This window comes from Camelus ferus, chromosome 28 (genome assembly GCF_009834535.1).
Source record: "Camelus ferus isolate YT-003-E chromosome 28, BCGSAC_Cfer_1.0, whole genome shotgun sequence".
Taxonomy (NCBI): Eukaryota; Metazoa; Chordata; class Mammalia; order Artiodactyla; family Camelidae; genus Camelus; species Camelus ferus.
In genome coordinates this window covers 2,564,304-2,582,841 of record NC_045723.1, presented here as the reverse complement: position 1 = coordinate 2,582,841, position 18,538 = coordinate 2,564,304, and the positions used below count along the sequence as shown (strand labels likewise).

The 18,538-nt window shown below is 44.4% G+C and overlaps 1 protein-coding gene across 6 annotated transcripts in view; it reads left to right on the top strand.

The window, feature by feature from the left end:
* Nucleotides 1–10,966: 10,966 nt before the first annotated feature.
* Nucleotides 10,967–18,538, top strand: part of INPP4A (inositol polyphosphate-4-phosphatase type I A) — a 117,343-nt gene continuing 109,771 nt past the window's right edge. For all 6 annotated transcript variants that reach the window (XM_032469589.1, XM_032469588.1, XM_032469586.1 and 3 more), the window contains exon 1: nucleotides 10,967–11,236. The gene's annotated coding sequence lies outside the window, so the exon portion shown is untranslated. The remainder of the gene's footprint in view (nucleotides 11,237–18,538) is intronic.

Genomic DNA, 18,538 nt, shown 5'->3' with positions numbered 1-18,538 from the left:
CATGGAAATTAAAATTAGCTGAAAAGTCCTTCAGAATTCACGCAGTTCAATAGTTTCCTTCTATGTCCTCATACTTGCTCTTGAATTTGATGCAATTTCATGTACATGTAATAGAATCAGTCCTAGTCTCTGCTGGCTAAACATGCCAGGGAAACAGGGTCACCCTTTGTATAAAGGCTGGGTAAGGAGAATATCAAGTGTAGTCAAAATTACCCTGGGCAATCTCCTGACTTGCCCTGTGGGTACAGTCTAGAATCGTTAAGTCCAGCATAGCCAGTATTCCCTTCAGTGGAGCGGATTGCTCACTTTTTGGATGGGAACCAGAGGAAGGATGTGGCTTGTATTTAGTGACTATGTTCAGGGCTGCCACATAGGGTTGGTCTAGGGTCTGCCCTAAAGGGTCCCTTCTAAAGAGGTATCTTGCAGTGTCACCATCCCAGTTTTTTGTACTTATTATGACAGATTTCCAGCAGATGGCAGTAGAGGGTCTTATGCGACTATGGTAAGTATAGTATGACGATTGTCCAACAGGGGGCGGTAAAGAGTCTCGTCTGAACAGGGCAGCAACGCATCTTTCCCTTCTATGTAACTGTGCACCATTCTGCACTAGGATTCAGGACCGCATTTTCTGGTCCAGTGTGTAGCTCAGTCCCGGGCCGGGGCTCAGTATTGCAGACTGAAGTGGCTATTCATTTAAGCTCCCGCTGAAGAGTGAAAAGTGGCTGCTGCCTGCATTGCCTTGAGGCTTGGCTTTCTGGAACCTCTCCTCCTTTGTGGACAGAGATGCTGGGACTATTGAAATAGGTTACTGAAAGCTCAGTGTCTGACCTTTATTTCATGCTACCAGCATCATTCCTTTATTTATTCATTCATTCTACAGCCTGTAACGCTAGAACATAAAAATTGAGAGTGGCTTGAGATAAAATAGGAGGGACAGGCAAGGGTTCGACCACCTTATTTCATGACACATCTCCCTCCTCCCAACCGTCACTGCTGATGATGCTTCTCCCAGGACATGAAGCCAGCCCACTGATAGTCTCCTGAAGATTGGCATGCCAAAGAGTTTGACTTCCCCTACGGCACTAAAGAGATCCTGGCAGGTTCTGAGCTGCCTCCTCACTCAGCCACTGATGACGATTTGGGAGTTGGATTTGGAGACCCAGGGAGTCCAGTTGGGAGACTTTAGCAGTGGTCCAGGTAGTGGGGATGGCAGACTGAACAGTGGAGAGGCAGGGAGAGAGTCAAAAAACTTTGAAGAGGCCAAGGAGTAAGCGGTTTTTTTAAAGCCTGGGGAGCATCACCATTTTTAAAGGGTAGGAGAAATAAGACATGCCCACAAAACCTGCAGAGAATGAAGGGACAGGCACGTGGGTCGGGAATGTGGTTTAAGTCAGAGATGGAAATTCAAGGAGGAGGGTGTGATCGCCGATGTCACGTTCTGGGAAGAGTTGCAAAGTGTGCATTGAATTTGGTAGCGAGGACATTGGTGACTTTAGCAAAGTTCTCTTGTGCTCAGTCTCATTCTTTCATTCTCAAAGAGTTAGGAATGATAGTGAAAGATGGAAAGATACACACACTGCATCCTTAACACCATTGTCTCCCAGTAGAATTGTAAGTGATTTTTTTGTCCTTCTTTGCTTATTTGGGCCTTCCATTTTTTTTTTTAATCACAAGCATGTATTTATTTTCTTATTTATTTATGATAAAAAAGAGACATGAGGAAGGCAGAACCCCAGGCCAGGGGCCCTCAGATCCTTTGATAAGCAGCTCTAGTCTTCCAAGTCCTGTCTTGGCCAGACAGGATCCCATACATCTAATACGCTATTCTCCAAGTCTTCTGTTTTCACACTTTGCTTTAAGGTTGTACTGCTAACCCTCACCATGAACACAGAGAACAGATCAGTAGGTAAACATGAATGAAAGCATTAAAATTAAAAAGATGGACTGATTTATTTTTTATATGCAAGAATTTCATGATGATTGGATTTTACAGAACCACAAGAAAACAAGATTTTGGGGAAGAATAAAATCCATGCCTATGGCACTGTACTTCAAAAGCAGCCTTTCCCTAAGACAAGGCAGACAAGGCTTTAATTTACATCTAGCAATTGCTACAACGTGTCGACTGCAGTCCACAAGCCTCTGATGACAATGACCTTGAATGTAACCATGTAACCTTGTGACTGGCTCCCCAACCTGGGCAGTGATGCTTTAGATACCGAGGATAAACTTCTTTTTTTTTTTTTTTTTAAATGAAGCATCTGTCTTGAAAGAGTGGGTTCTAAAAACTTCAAAACTCTTTTGGCAGCTCCTTTGAAATAATCTGAGTTCTGTTTCACTAAGCCAAGGATTTTAAGATGAGAATTTCAAGATGATCTTTGGAAATTTTTTTCAACTTTAGGTATCCTTTCAAATATTGAATTTAAATTTTGGTCAGTATGTTAATAGACATCTTGTATTACCAATGAAATTGCCTAAGATTAGACAGTTATGAATGCCACATTATGAATCATTCAGGTAGCATTTCCCCCTGGGGCTTGGTAGAACCACAGAAGCAAGCTCGTCATGGCTGTTGGCAGCAGTGGTTAACCTTCGACCCAGATGACAAGTCTGCTTTGATAGCATGACTTTATTCTTCCATCCATTTCAGGTGGGTATGCAACATGCATGCTGTTGATAGAAATCAGTGTTTACGGAGTTGGCAATGTTGAACTCTCATGGTTTAAGTACAGTCTATATCTTTCCTAAATGCATTAGAGGAGAAATCATGTATGTGTAATTGTTGTACACACAGTTGAGGTTAATAATCAGGGAAGGGAGGGATCCAGTGGGAATGTCTGCCAGCGCTTGGGGTGGTTTTCCAGGGGAAGCATAGGCTGAACCAGGCACACATTCCCACCCAATTAAGTCAAGATGCCAAAGCAAGAATGTGCTTGACACCATTTGTAGAATTTAAGATCCAATGACTGATAATAAATAAACACCTAGGTGTTTGTTCCTCTCCCTGGGTGGGTGGCATCTGACAACAGTGGCGATGATCACAAGCAACTTCTCTTCTTCCTCATCTCTGTGGTGAGGCCATGGTGAGGGCTCACTGTCAGACACTGAAGCCCTTCTCTGCCTCCCTTGAAGTTATGCTGACTAGGGGACCAGCTGTGGCCAGAGTCGTGTGAACGGAAATGGTATGTCTGTGTGTGCCCGCCCCATGCTTTCCTCCTCCTCCTTGGCAATTGTGTAGACCTCAAGCTGAAAAGGCTGCATCTCCAAGTCATTGCTGCAGCCCACTGTGATGTGAGTGAGAAATAAGCCTTCACTGTGTAAAGCCAATGACACTTGGTGTCTATTTTTAACGTTTTATAATATTTGCCTTTGAATAAGGAAGGAAGCATTTTACTTCCGGTGCGAGCAGATTGGGGTTAAATTTCTATATAAGTTGTTTCCAAACCTGCCTCTTGACCCATGATGCTCCTGAAGGCTCTGTCTCCATCCCAGTCCTCCTGCAGTGCCTCTCTGCCCAGTGCTGCCTAGAAAGCCTTGGGTCCAGAGGCACCTCGGTTATTGTTTACATGTGGGATGGCTAAGGTTGAGCTCAATTTTAAGACAGATTTAAGGAGGAGGAAGTGGCTATAATTATTCCCATTTTCAAATGAGGAACTGAGCCTGAGCAAAATGAAATCACTTGTTCAGAGCATACAGCTTTGAAACCAGGCAGGGATTCCGGAAGCCACGTGTTTCAACCACTGTGCTTAACTGTATCTCAGGAGCTGGATCAGCTTGACAAGTTCAAACGGAGTAAGTCCAACTGCTTTCCTTGCAAATTTACTGTGATTCTGTGAAAAGCATTTTTTTTTTCCAAATTGTTGGTTGTAATCCATCATTGGGTCATGAAATCAATCTAATGACAAATTTTCGGGGAATATAACAGACTGTAACAGACCACACTGTCGTCATTCACAGGGGTTATTGCTCCATGAACATTGTGTTCATTATGCTCACATGTCATGTGTTTGATTGAGACATAAAATTCCATCTTTTGCTGCAGACTGTGGTCAGCAGAGTCTGACAGCCCCACAGGAATTAGGCCCCAGGTGTTTGTGAGTTTAATGGAAAAATGTTGCATTTGTAGGTAATCTGTGATGCTTAATAGGCCAGTCCTCAAAAATGCCCCACTATACTTTGATTCCAAAAGCACAAGGTGAGTGAACCTGCTTTATTTAACCTGTAGGGAAGGCACCCATGGCAGCATGCTCCCTGGCAACAAGATGGCAGCCCTCCAGCACACCTAGATCATTCCCAGTGAACTGGCAGTGTCAGACAGGAGTCATCCCTTCCAAACAGCCTGTGCCTGAGGCCTCCCATGAAATGCTTCCATCTCTTTCTCTCCGAGGGCCAGCCTCACCGTCCCTCTTCCCTCCCACACATGGGGAATCCACTGTCCACCAGCTCATCGCTCCCCTGCCTGGTCTCAACCTGCTTTGTGCCAGATGTTCCTTTTTAGCTGGAGAATAGACTAGAATAGGGTACTCCTTTTTACAGGAAAGAAAATCAGAGTAGATTAGAAACAAAATAAAATTCACAGTGAGCCAGCAGTTTGACAATTGTATGATCTCGACAGCACTGTTTCCCAGACCTCAGTGTGCATGTGCGATCCACCTTGAGGACCTTGTTAAATGCAAATCCTGAGTCAGTAGGTCTGGGATGGAGCCTGAGATTCTGCATTTCTAACGTTCCCTGGTGTAGCAAGCTTGTGTTGCTGGTCCACAAAACACACTTTGCTTAGCCAGGGTTGGTCTACACAGTGCCTGGCAGAATAGGCACTCAAAAAACTTTGCTAAATTGAATTAAATTTCAGGAGAAGCTGGTTTTATGGCAAAACTCACCAGCGAGAGCAAATGTGATAAGATGAAGCAACCAATAAAACCGGTGGTTTGCAACCTTGGCTTCAGATTAAAAACGCCAGTGCTTGGGCTCCATTCTCAGAGGTTCTGATTTAATTGGTCTTGGGGAGGAGCCTGGACAGCTACAGCTTTAAAACCCTCTCCAGATGTTCCTAATATGCAGCCAAGTTAAAGAATTTCTGGGAAGAAAGTTTTGTTGAATGCATGCTATGTGTCTGGCGTGCGCTGAGTGAGGCACTAACAATAGGGTTGAGTCAGACCAGGTCCCTGCCCCCAGTGAACTTGTTGACTAATAGGGGAACTAGGTCTGTGTGTGACTATAATGCAAAAAAGTGCTATAGTACATTTGTATAAATTTGTTTAGGGAATACAGATAATGGAGGAACTGATTCAGTCAGAGGCAAAAACAACTGCCCAAGAAGTAATGCTATTTGGATCTTAAAGGATGAATGGGAGTTCACCAGGCAAATAAAGGGAGTAGCTGTCCCAGCCTCTCTCTGTTCTTCCTCATCATTAGCCATAGGGAGAGGATGTTCGGCCAGGACCCAGGATCCCAAATTTTGGACCAGCTGTCTACTGCTTCTTATGAGATTTATGAGGAAGATCTATGTGCAGAGAAGAAGGTCAGTCAATGCATGTTCTTTCTTTTTACCAGCGAGGGGTATTTGAGAAGCCCTATGTAATCTGCCAGCATATACTCTCAGTCAGGGTGCAGTCAGGAAAACAGCCCACATTAGATACTCCATATAAAAAAAATTTGGTTTTTTTTTATTTTTATTTTTTATTATGTAGTTGATTTACAATGTTAGTTTCAGGTGTGTAGAAAAGAAATTCTGATATATATAGATAGATATCTATATATATTTTTTCAAATTCTTTTCCATTATAGCTTATTACAAGAAATACAGCTTTCTGTGCTATACAGTAGGTCCCTCTTGTTTGTATATTTTCTATATAGTAGTGTGTCTCTGTTAATCCCAAACTCCTAATTTACCCCTCCCCCACCACTTCCCACTTTGGTAACCATAGTTTGTTTTCTAGGTCTGTGAGTCTATTTCTAGTTTGTAAATAAAATGTGTATTTTTTTTAGATTCCACATATAAGTGATAATCATGTGATATTTGTCTTTCTCTGTCTGACTTACTTCACCTAATATGATAATTTCCAGGTCTACACATTGTTGCTGCAAATAGCATTACTTCATTCCTTTTATGACTGAGTAATATTCCATCATATATATATATGTGTGTGTGATATATATACATACATCATACATACATATATCACACACACACACACATTTATATATATATACCACATCTGCTTTATCCATTCATCTGTCAATGGACATTTAGGTTGTTTCCATGTCTTGGCTATTGTAAACAGTGCTGCTATGAATATTGGGGTTCATGTGTCTTTTCAAATTAGAATTTTTTCTGGATATATGCCCAGAAGTGGGATTGCTGGATCATACAGTAAGTCTATCTTTAGTTTTCTAAGGAACCTCCATTCTGTCCTCCATAGTGGCTGCACCAATTCACATTCCCACCAACAGCAGTAGGAGTGTTCCTTCTTCTCCACACCCAATAGAGAGAATTTGATAGAGGAACTAGTTACATGATAAGAGTTGCTGAAAATCCAAACAGGGAACCATAAGGTAACCCAGAGATTAGCAGGGAGCCCAAAAGGTGAAGGGCTGTGAGGATGTGGTGGAAATACCAGAATCCAGGGATCTGAGTTGTCTAATGGGAGCTGGAAACACAGCAAGGACTGCACAAAGGGAGCTGAGCTGACCCAGGAGAAGCAGCCACTGCCAATGATGCAAAGATGACACCCACTGGTCAAAGGACACAAGGATGCCTAGATTCCCCCTTCCACCTGCTCCCCAGTTTCCTGATAGTGCATGCCATTGTGAAAACCAAACAGAGGTCAGTTGGCAAAGGAGCCTAGGAGATAGCTTTCAGGGGTCAGCCCTTGAAGGTTGGGAAATGAATCTGGATGTTTACAGGCTTGATTGATACATTCTGGACTTCTGGCCCACAGCCTAGACCAAAATCAGACTGAGAAGCCTCTTTTACATCTAACACTTTATCTTGGCCTGGAGCAGAGACGCTCAACTGAGATGCTGGAGACATTTCCATGACAGGGTCTGGGGAGGTGAGAATCCCTAAGCAGCTTACCTCCAGCTGCAAGGCACATTTCATTTACTGAATGATCCTAGAAAATATATTTTCTGGGTAACAAGGAATAAAAATATCTTGGAATACTAGGAAGAAGCAAAGAATGGAAGGTGTTGGAGGAAGCCCACACTTAGGAAGAGAAGGTGCTTCTAGAGCAGAGGCCCACCTTGAGGGTCCAAGGTGAGACAGTCCCAGACGCATCCAGTTGTACTAGCAAGGAGAGAAGCAATCAAAGGATGGAGCCAATACCCCAAAGGAGAAGTATGACCAAAATGCACTCTCCTCACGGAATCCTGAAAGTGGAAGACTTGAAATGAAACCAAAATTTCTCCCAGCCTCAGATTTTGAAAGAAGTAACAGGATGCTACAGAATGTTCTACATCTTAAGCAGCTGCTCCTCTCAATTCCTATATGCAAAGAAACAGGAAAATGTGACCCATACACAGAAAACAAATATAAACAAAAAATAGGCAATGGAAACTACCTGGGAGAGAGCCCAGACTGTATTTCACAGACAAAGACCTCAAAGCTATTATTACAAATGTATTCAAAGAACAAAAGGAAAACATGCTTAAAGAATTTTTAAAAAAGATTATGATAATGTTTTGTGAAATAAAGAATATCAATAAAGAGACAGAAATTATTTTTAAAAATCAAATAGGTATTTTGGGGTTGAGAAGTATGATAATTGCCATGAAAGATTCACTAGAGGGGTTTGACCGTAAATATGAACTGGTGGAAAAAGGATCAGTCAACTTGAAGCTAGAGATGATGCAATCCAAAGAAAAAAGGGAATAAAGAATGAAGAAAAATTAACAGCATCTCTTCGTTCCTTTGTTCTTTTTTCTTTTCTTTCTTTCTTTCTTTTTTTAATATAGGTGTTTCCAGCCATAAATTTTCCTCTAAGCACTGCTTTAGCTGCATCCCAAAAGTTTGGTATGTTGAGTTTTCATTTTACTTTTTCTCAGAATATTTTCTCATTTCCCTTTTGAGTTCTTTTTTAACCTCTTGGTTATCGAGGGCTGTGCCATTTAATTTCTACTTATCATTTCCTTCTGTTGTTGATTTCTATTTTAATACAACTGGGGTCACACTTTGTGTGATTTTAATTCTCTTTAATTTATTGAGGCTTTTTTATGGTCAACCAACTCTCTTTTTGTTGCTCTCATACTTTCCTTTAACTTCTGAGACATGGTTTCCTTCAGTTCTTTGAACATGCTTATGATAACTGATTAAAAGTTTTTGTCGTAGTAAGTCCAACATTTGTGTTTTCTCATGGGCATTCTATTGACTACCTTTAAGCCTGTGTCCTTTCATTTTTCTTTATGTGTCCCATAACTTTTTGCTTAAAACAGGACATTTTAAATTATACAATGTGGCAATTCTGGAAATCATATTTTCCTCTACTCCAGGGTTTGTTGTTGCTTTTTGTTTGTTTGGTGACTCTCTCAGGATGATTCTATAAAGTCTGTATTCTGTGTCATTTATAACCACCAAAGTCCTTGCTTGGTTAGCTTAATTCCTATCTTTTTATTGATATTCTTTGTGTAGATTTGTTAGTTATTATACAAAGATATTCTCAAATGCTAGAATGAATAAGTTTTTATGGAGGGCTCTCTGTGTACGCTGAGGCATGTCCTCAGTGCTCAGGTAGGGAATTTAAACTCTGCCTTAGCCTTCATTTCTTGCTTGCTCCAAGCCTCAGGGTCAGCCAGAAGTGAGAGATCATGGCCTTCTCAAGTCTTTCCTGGACATGTGCACAGTTGTACACATGTGTGTATCCTTTCAGATTCCAAGAAATACATCAGCTCTTTCTAAAACTTCCCTGTGTACATCTTCCTCATTCTTTCTTCTTAATTGGTCAGCCTCTTGCTAGATCCACTGGTATTACCACCTTGGGCAGCCACACTGTTAAATGATTGCCACTGATTACTTTCACCAATGCTTTGTGGATAGAGCCATTTGCACCGAGTAAGTGCTGAGTCAGGTCAATTAAAAACAAGCCCTGAGAATGAAGTTTCTCCAGTAAGCTGCCAGACCAGTGAAATAGTGACAACTCTCTGGAGATAGGGCTTTCTGAGTTGCACCAAATCCTTTTTTGCCCCTCCAGTGGGCACTAGGCTGCTGTTTTTCATAGCAGGACTATTGGTTTTCAATGCTACATATATTCTCTAATGAAAACACATATAAACATTACTATATCATGTTTAATGGCCCCCAGAGAAATTCTCATGTAGGTCCCCAAAATAGCACTGCTCAGCTCTTAATTATCACATATAGATGATCTAAGTCAGCTTGCTTATTGTATATAGATTATCTAGATCCATATGTTTATCAGAATCCCTCAAGTCTTGTTAAAATACAGTTTGCTTGGTCCCACTTTCAGAGTTTCTAATTCAGCAGGACTGGCAGAGGGCTGGGAATTTGAATTTCTAGCAAGTTCTGAGAGGATGTTAGTGCTGCTGTTTGGGGACCACATGCTGAGAGTTTCTAAAGGACAGGGGATATTTTCCCATAAGCACACTTCTAGAATACTTTCTTCTATCATGTTGTGGTGCTTAGAGAATGCATAGCACCATATTTACTCACAAACTTGGCTCCTTTGATAATGTTCACTCTATAGTTAAATTGGGGCCCCATTCCTCGCCCCACAGAAAAGGTGATTAAGCTTTATAAGATCATCCTGAATTACACAGCAGTCAAGTGACAAATGTTATTGGGAGCCTGGTCTTCATTCAGTGTTTGTTACTATGCTAAATGAATGAATGGTTGAATTTAGACTGATGCCTATTTTTAAAAGTGAATTTAAACTTGTGTCTTTTTTTAAGCTAATGATTTAATAACTCCCTTGGTTTGATTAAAGTTATTGTGGCCATAAAAATGCATTGTCTGAACCCTTTTGAGAACACTTGAGAATGAAAGGGGACCATCTTTATTCCAGATTGTTGTCCGCATTAGGTTTTTGGTGACATAGGGAAGGTCAGATCTAATTGTACATGATATTAGAGAATTTTTGTTTAATTTTCATTTCTAACAGGTTAATATCCTTTTCTTTTTAAAGTATATTATAAATGCTTCTTTTTATACCCGAGGGATGTGAGCTCTCACTGAGAAGTGTTCTGGTTTATGAATTAAAGTAGTTTTCGTTTAAAAATTTTTAAGGAGAATTTTTTTATGATAAAATTCATACACTTAAAAATAAATGTTTATACTCATTCCAGTATTTACCCTTGCTCAAACAGAAATATTAAGGTTTAAAGTCATATTATGGTGAATTTTTTCTTCCAAAACTTCTAATTCTATTTTTTCCCCCTATGGAAAAATAGAACTTTGAGACAGAAGTGTAAGTAGCTAATATTTGGTGAGAGTTTATAAATGTATATATTTATACAATATGCCAGAACAGTCTGGAAGGATGTTAGCAATTTCTCCCTTCTTTTTGCTTATCTGCATCTTCAAAGCACTATTTTAATTTTTGCTTGTTTCTGGGTTGAATGTTCAGTCCCTAAGCGTCTCGGAGCGCCTGCGCACGTTAGCACCGGGGTAAGCGCGCTCAGCCCGGGGGCAAAGGGCCGGAGAGGCTCCCCGGTCGCGGCTCTTCCCAGAAATCTTTTTCCTTGGGGATGCGTCAGGGCCCCAAAACCCTCAGTATTTGTGAGGGCGAAAGTGGCATCGTCCAGTGAACTGCAGATGTTCAAGAACTCTTTGCAGGCGGGCGATTCACTCACAGCTGAGAGTGGGTTCTCGCAGGGTCCCAGGAGAGGTCAGCGTGCGCAGCTCTGACGCCGGGCGAGGAGAGGCAGAGGAGGACCCGCCGGGTGGGGGCGGTCCGCACGGGGCTCGCAGAGCGCGCATGCGCGGCGAGGGGCGGGGCCAGGGCGGGGCTGGCGGGGCCACCTGAGCAGCGGCGGCGGCGGCGGCGGCACCGGCGGCACCGGCAGAGGCGGGTCTGGGGCTGCGGCGCGGACGGCGGGTTCGCGGCTGAGGTGGGCGCCGCGGGCCGGGACAGGAGGACCAGCGCTTGGAGCCGGGCCGCAGCCCACGACTTCGGGACCGGGCGGCGGCGGCGCTGCTGCTGCCGGACTCGGGCGCGCGGCCCGGCGGGACCGAGGACGGTGGGGCGGCAGGGCGCGGGCGCCGCGGGCCGGGACGCGCCAGGTAGGTGGGCCGGGCCGGGCGCGACGCGGCGGCCGCTAGCCGCCAGGTGCGGGGATGCTCCCCGGGCGGGGCGGGGCGGGGCGGGGCGCGGCGCGGCGCGCTTCCAGACACCCGGCGAGCCGGACGCGCACGGCGCCCGCGGTTGTCATGGAAATCCTCAGTCTAGCGGCTCCCGTGCGGTTGCGTCTGAACCTTCCGACCCTGGCGACCCCTAGCGAGACGTCGCCGCGGGCCTCCTCGGGCTGAGGGCGGTGCGGCGCTGGAGCGGGCGGCGGGGAGCCGGGATGCGGGACGCGGCGCCCCCGCGGCCAGGTCTCGGCTCCTGCTTGGTGCGTCTCCAGGACTGGATCCAGTGACTCCAGACGCCGAAGGCCTCGCGGCGTTTCGGGTATAAACACAACCGGGTAGAAATAAACCTGTACCTTGGTGCAGGGAAATCTGGTCCCCATCCTCCCAAACTCTTCCCTTTTTTGCCGGCCCAGAGCCCCCGACAGCATCTCTGGCATCTTGTTTCTGGTATTTTATTTCTGCATGGCTTTGCCAGTTGATTAACTGAGGCCTGAGAAACCTGCAGGGATCTGTGACCGTCTCTCTAAAAGCCATTCATGAGTGTGTAGGCCAGGCAAGATTGAAACACTGAAAACGTCAACGGTTAATTTACGTCTTTGTGGGCGAAAGGAGCCGTAATAGGCGCCGCTTTCCCTCCCCTTGTCGCCTGCCCTCTGACATTACATAATGATGTGTTCCTCCTGCCCCGAGTTCATCCGTAATGACAGATCATGAAAATATTCCTCTGGGTAAAAAAAAAAAAAAAGTATGAACCCATCTTCGTGTCTTTTGCTTTGCCACTAAATGTATTTTGTTTTGGGAGACTGCTTAAGAGTTGAATTCTATTTGCCACCTGCCGCTTAGGGCGTCTGAAACGAGGGAGTAGGGGGTGGGGTGGCAGTTGAATGTTGCAGAGAAATTCTGCCTGATTCATCTTCGTGGTGGATTGTGTGGACTGTGGGCAAGCCAGTGAGGTTGGAGACTGAACAGGCTGGGATGTGAATCCTGAATCTGCCAGTTGCTAACTCTGGTTCTCACTTTTCTCATCTCCGGAAGGAGAGAACAGAACCTACTTTGCTGAGTTTGTTTTGGAATCTAGATGCTGTTATTCACGTAGAATAGCTAGAAGTTGTCCTAGAATTAGACCTAATTTTTCTTTGGTTCAGAACAGGCTTTCTTTAACAGTAATTTTGTCTTTGGATCTAGGCTAGGGGCCTTTGGGGGCGTTGTTTTCTGAAATGCTTACTCCTGGAAGATTCAGTTCACTGGTTTCCTTGAAGAAAGTTGAATGGTGGTGCCCACGTGGGAGGGTCATTGTGGTTGTTGGAGGGTTGGTGTCCGAAGACCATGATTCTGTCCCAGGGGTGGTGGTGTGCGTGAACAGAGCCCACAAGGCCTAGTACCTTGTGGTGTCTTGCAAACAAGCCTCTGTAGCAACAAGCCAAAGTTACAGGGAGAATTTGCCCTGAAGACAGGGCTTAAAGGAAGGGATGCTGAAAAAACTCAGAGAAAGTAGAGCTCTATTTCTACTGAGATCAGTGGTAGCATTCGTTGTACTAATCCTACTAGCTACTTGTCTGTTTTTCATTCGGCTTATGCCGTCTGAGTGTTTATCTGCTCAGTTACAAGTCCTGTCTTCCAACTAGACTCAAGGGTAGACATTATATCCCATTGTTTTTGGAAACTGGATATTTTGTTGTAATGCTGTTAAACTGAATGCCATTGGGGTTTTAAAAAAATCACTTTAAGGAAAGGATGAAATAAAATAATACACCTGAGAGGTAGTGGTCAGCTGTAAAGCTCTGGAGAGACAGGATGTGTATGACAGAACTACTGACCCTGCAAGCCTCCTTAGCCAGCAGCCCACCTGGGAGTGTCCTCCTCAGCCACCAGATCTGCAGATGCACCAAAGAAACGGAACAAGAAGGCGCTTGGGACCAGCTGACCACCAACCCCCACCCGATGGCTTAACATTTCAAGAATCCAGTAAGAGTAGAAGGGGAGACTTTGGACCAAGACTATTTTATCCTGGTTTCTAATGAAAAAAAACCCCTTTATAGATTATTCCAGGAAGGTCCCTATAGCATCACCAGCTGCTCATACTATCAGGATGCTTTGGCTTTGACCAAGGGAAAAATAGCACAAATTTGCAGTGATGGCTTGATTATGTCTGTGCCTCATCTGTGGAACTTGATTAATAATGAGCTATTCCTGAGAGATCCTTCAAAACAGCTTTCTCCAATGCCCTGGAACAGAAGCTCTGTGAGGAGAGCATATTCTGGGGAGACCAGGATTAACGTCAGGGCAGGCCTGCTTCATTTTGTCTCTCTGTGCTTTTAAGGAAGATACTGTCGTCACCTTAGTCCCCAGGAATTTACTTGTGTTTCTAATCATATGTGCACCTTGCTTTCTTAAGGAATTTTTTTGATGTTATTTCAGATTTACTGGAAAGTTGCAAGAATAATCCAAAGAGTTCCCAGATATCCTTTACCTAGATTCTCCAAATGTTGACATTTACTACATTTGCTTTATCCTTTCTCATATTTGTGTGTGTGATTACTTTTCTCTGAAATGTTTAATGGTAAGTTGCAGACTTGATTCGCCTTTACCTCTAAATACTTTATTGTGTATTTTGTAAAAGCAAGGACAGTCTCGTATGAAACAACTGTATGATTATTAAAAATCAGGAAATTAAATGCTGATGTAACACTGTTGTTTAATCTGTGGGTCTTTTTCAGATCTTGCCAGTAGCCCCTTTAGAGCAGAAGAAAATCCAAGGTTATGTGTTGCATTAAATCGTCCTGTCTCTTTAGTCTCCTTTAATCTGGAGCAGTTCCTGAGTCTTTCTTTGTATTTCATGACTTTGGCATTTTTGAAGACTACTGCCTGTGTTTTGGATAATGTCCCACAACCTGGGTTTGCCTGCGGTTTCCTCAGGCTTAGATTCAGATTATGCACATTTGGCGGGTGTAGCACAAGGTGATAGTGTCGCCGTCTTAGCGGGTCCCACAGTGGGGGCATATGCTGCTGATTAGTCCCATTCACTGGTCATATTAACTTTGATCACTTGATTAAGGTGCTGTCTGCCAGGTTCCCTCTCAGAGAGTTACCATGTTTACCTTTGTAATTAATATGGATCTTCTAGTAAGATAACATGAGACTATGTGAATATACCGTTTTATTCCTCATTCTTTCACCCACCAGTTTTAGAATTCATTGATGATTCTTACCAGATCAGTTACAATAGTTGACAGATGGTAATTTTATAATACCATGTTTCTCTCTACACTTCTTAGTTGGAAGTGTACTAAAAGGAAGAACTTTCTCTTTCCCTCATTTACTCTTTGATTTACGTATCTGCACTCATGAATTCCTGCTTTCTGCAAGAGATTATAGTTTGTTACCCTCATTGTTTATTTTGTTGCTTAAATCATCCCAGACTTGGCCTGCAGGAGCCCCTTCCAGCTGGCTCTTGTGACCTTTTGACGTGTCCTCATCATTCTTTGAGGACTTCTTTACTTTCTGGCACAAAACTGTCAAGACTGAGCTTGTACTTTCCAGCCCTGGAACCAGCCATTTCTGCGAAGAGTCCCGGTTGCCTTTTAGTGGAGAGTGGTTTTCTAAAAACCCATATCTGGGTGCTTAGGTCGGCTCCTTGCTGCCTCTAGGTTTTTTCAGTGGACAGTTGCTTTCACTATAAACATAAATGGAGATACATTAGACAAAATTCTGATTTGCTTTTTAAATTGAACACTATGTCCCAGAGGGCTATATGTAGTAATGTAAAAAGTTTGGTCTGTATTCCAGAGTGAGAGTGTACCATAATTTACTTAACTATCCTTTATTGATGGACACTTAGGTTGTTTCCAATATTCTGCTCTGAAAATAGTTGGGAATCTGTGAACCACATCACTGTCAACACTCACAAATATTTTGGCCTTCTATATTTCTGGGTAAAAGAGTAATATTAACTGGACAGCTTTACTGAATTGGCCCCCAATTCCAAGAGACTTTAATCCCTTTGTGCTCTTTTCATTGGTGTGTAAAATTGCCTTTTTCCTTTAACTCGGTCGACACTGAAGAGTTAAAAATCTTATTTTTGCCAATCTAATAGATAAAGAAGACATTGCTGTTTTAATTACATTTCCCAAGTTACCAAAAATATTGAAAACCTTTTCTTGCTAGTTTATATTTTAGCTTCTGTGAGTTACCTATTTATATTCTTTGCCCCCCCCTTTTTTTTTTTATCTTATTAGGTTGTGTATCTTGCTGGATTGTGGAAGTTACTATAAACTTTAGACTTCATTCTTGGCAGCCTTAATCATCTCCTTTAAATGTGATGCATTTTCATCCTAAAGGAGAAGGAAGCTAACATTTTCTGAGCACCCCTACATACAGGCCCTGGGCCAAGTGTCCCTGTGCATCCGCGGCAAGGTCCTGGGAGATGACCAGTGCTGAGGAAGAAGCTGAGGTGGTTATAACCCCAGGTCTGTCTGGATCTAGTGCCATTTGCCATGAAATTACATTGCTTCCTTCACAGGCTTTTAAATGAATGCTTTACTTTATGTATCAATGTAGGGATGAGGATTACTTGCCTGGAGTCCCCAGTATCCACAATTTCTGTTTTTAGTATTTTGATATATCAGTAAGGAACTTTTTTATTCGGTCCTGTTGGTTGAGCTCACACATCTCTCCAAACCATGTATTTGTATTCCTGGAACTACTGTGGACTCTGGAGCCAAACTTCCTGTGAGCCTCCAACTAGCTGTGTGACTTTAGGCAAGTAGCTTAATCTTTCTGCGCCCGGTTTTCTTATCTGCAAAACCGGGCTAATGGTAGTGTCTACCCCAGAGGCTTGTCGGAGGGGTCAGATAAGTTAATATACGTACAGTGCTTGGAATGGCACCTGAGGCCTGCTGCGCCCTCAAGGAGTGAAGCTTTGTGGTGAGTTCATATGGAGAAAACCTGCAGGCAGCCCACGTGGAACTTGGAATGAGAGCAGCCTTTTCTCATTGGGTTTATTCTCTTAACCATCCCTTTCGTCATAAGCTGGCAGGGCCGTGGGAAACCAGGCCCCCTGGCTGCTGTGCGCTTGTCTCTTCTCTATGGACCTTGCTCGTGCCCTGTCACGTGCCCTCATGTTTGTCCGTGGTCCCCAGCCTGGGGCAGGAGAGACACTGCAGGCCTTTCTATGTGGAGTCTGCTCAGTGGAGTTCTCCTGGCGAAGGCCTCAGAAGCAGCAAGTTTCCGGTGGAGGAGGATCAGGCTGTGCTGAAGCAGATGAGCTGTCCGTTTTCTGGAATGGGGTCAGGAAGAAAGAGGGATGTCCTCTGGCCTCCAGGATCTGCAGAGGGGACTGCTGGAGAGGTGAAGCATTCATCTCCCCCCAGCTTCTTTCCTGGGACCTCTCAGAGCCTTTCCCTCAGACTTCTGGTGAGTTCCTGAAGCACCCCTTCCATTACACTTACAGGTAGGATTCTGAGCTCCTGAAAAACCCCGCCTCTCTCCCTACCCCCATGCCTCCACCATTGCCCTTGGACAGCTGGTGTCAGCTGCTGTTACAGTAGCTGTCTGATAAAGTTAACTCACTCTCCAATGTGCAACTTCCTTTCTTTCCCTGTCCTCTGTTGCTTGCATTTCAAGTGGTACATTCTCTAACCCATTAATTAGAGGTTTCAAGAAGGATAACCTAGGTGTGCAAATTCTGGGAGTGTGAGGGAAATGCATGTAGGCAGGTGGGTGTTTCTGGTGAACAGGTCCTATTAGGAAGTGAGGATGCCCAGTTGAGGAGTCTCCCTGGGGTTATGGATTATGGGGTGTGTCATTTGGGGTGCTTTGGCTGCCAAGTAAACAGTAAGGCCATTTATTATCTTGCAGAACTGGAGTCCTGCTCTGTCCATAGTTTTGCGGTTTTGTCAGGACTCTTCTGCCTCACTGCTGGTTTCATCCCAGGGTCAGCCTCCTCATGATTATGAAATGGTTCTTAGCAGAAGTGAAACTGCATGTTTCCCTTCTCCTGATGGGACAGGAGACACGCCAGCCAGTCCCCAGCTGTCCTCCCTCCAGTCTACAGGAGCAGTGAGAATCACGCGACCTCCCCTGGAGGCTGTGAGTGCCGTGTGCCGAGACTCTGAGGTGGCCCGCAGGCCAGCAGCCTCAGCGTCACCTGCAACTTGTCAGATACAGGTCATGCCCCACCCAGCCCGCTGAATCAGAAACTCTGGGTTGGGGCCCGGCAGTGTGTTTTTAAACAAGCCCTCCAGGTGATTCTGATGCAAGGTCAAGTTCGAGAACTGCTTTCTTAGTCTAATCAAGACTGTCCTCACTCCTCTGCTGGAGGTGGGGCTGGTGTTCCTATATCCAGAGAGGAGAGTTCTCAGAGTAGGCCTAAAGGAGAGTGAAGTTGGTGGTCAGCCCCCCATGTGAGCTGAGGGGCACACCAAATCATTCAGGAGCCTGTGTGCAGCTCAGCTCTCCTTGGCCCCCTGCCCTGTGCCCCAGTTAATTGGCCCAGCTGAGCATCCCAGCTGCCATGCCGGCAGCCTCTCCAGCTCCCTGAGCATGGCCCACATCCTCCCTGTGGGGCTTGGCGCTGAAGGAAGCAGCGCTGGTGACACTCCTGCCCCAGCTTCTCCCTCTGGCCCAGTGGGGATGTAAACTTTGGGCCCTGCTGACTCCTTCCTGAAGCTGTTCCCCAGGCGTGTTCCAATGGGTAGGGTTTGCACACTCTACTACTTCTCAATCCATTAGGAAAAAATAGAGAGCAGTGCAGTTAGCAGGGGCTTGAGATGTTTAAGGAGGTGGCCTGGAGGGACAGGAGCCTAAGGGACTACTTTTAATGGCAGTGTGTACCTCTCTGGCGCTGCTGGTATGACCTGCTTTAATTGTCCCCTTTCAGGAACACAGCTCCAACTTCATGTTTGGGTGAAATAAATCAGCCACCTCCCCAGTGTAATTTGTGAGATCAGAATAGCCCACTGTTCCAGATTTTCCCTGGAACTAGTTTCTAGATTTTCTTGACTCTGCAAGGCTTTAAAGGTTCATCTTAATACATAAAAATGATGTATGGGAAGCACCTCGCTGAGTGCTGCCCCATCAGCTAATTGCCCAGGAAGGAGAGTGCGTAGCTGAGGAGGAGAAAGGCCAGGAAGGGTCCGGAACAGTGTTTCCAGACGGCAGTGGTTTGTGAAATCGATTTGAGGTTGTAACCAGCATTTAAAATTTTTTTTGAAGTAAAATAGAAAATATCCAAGT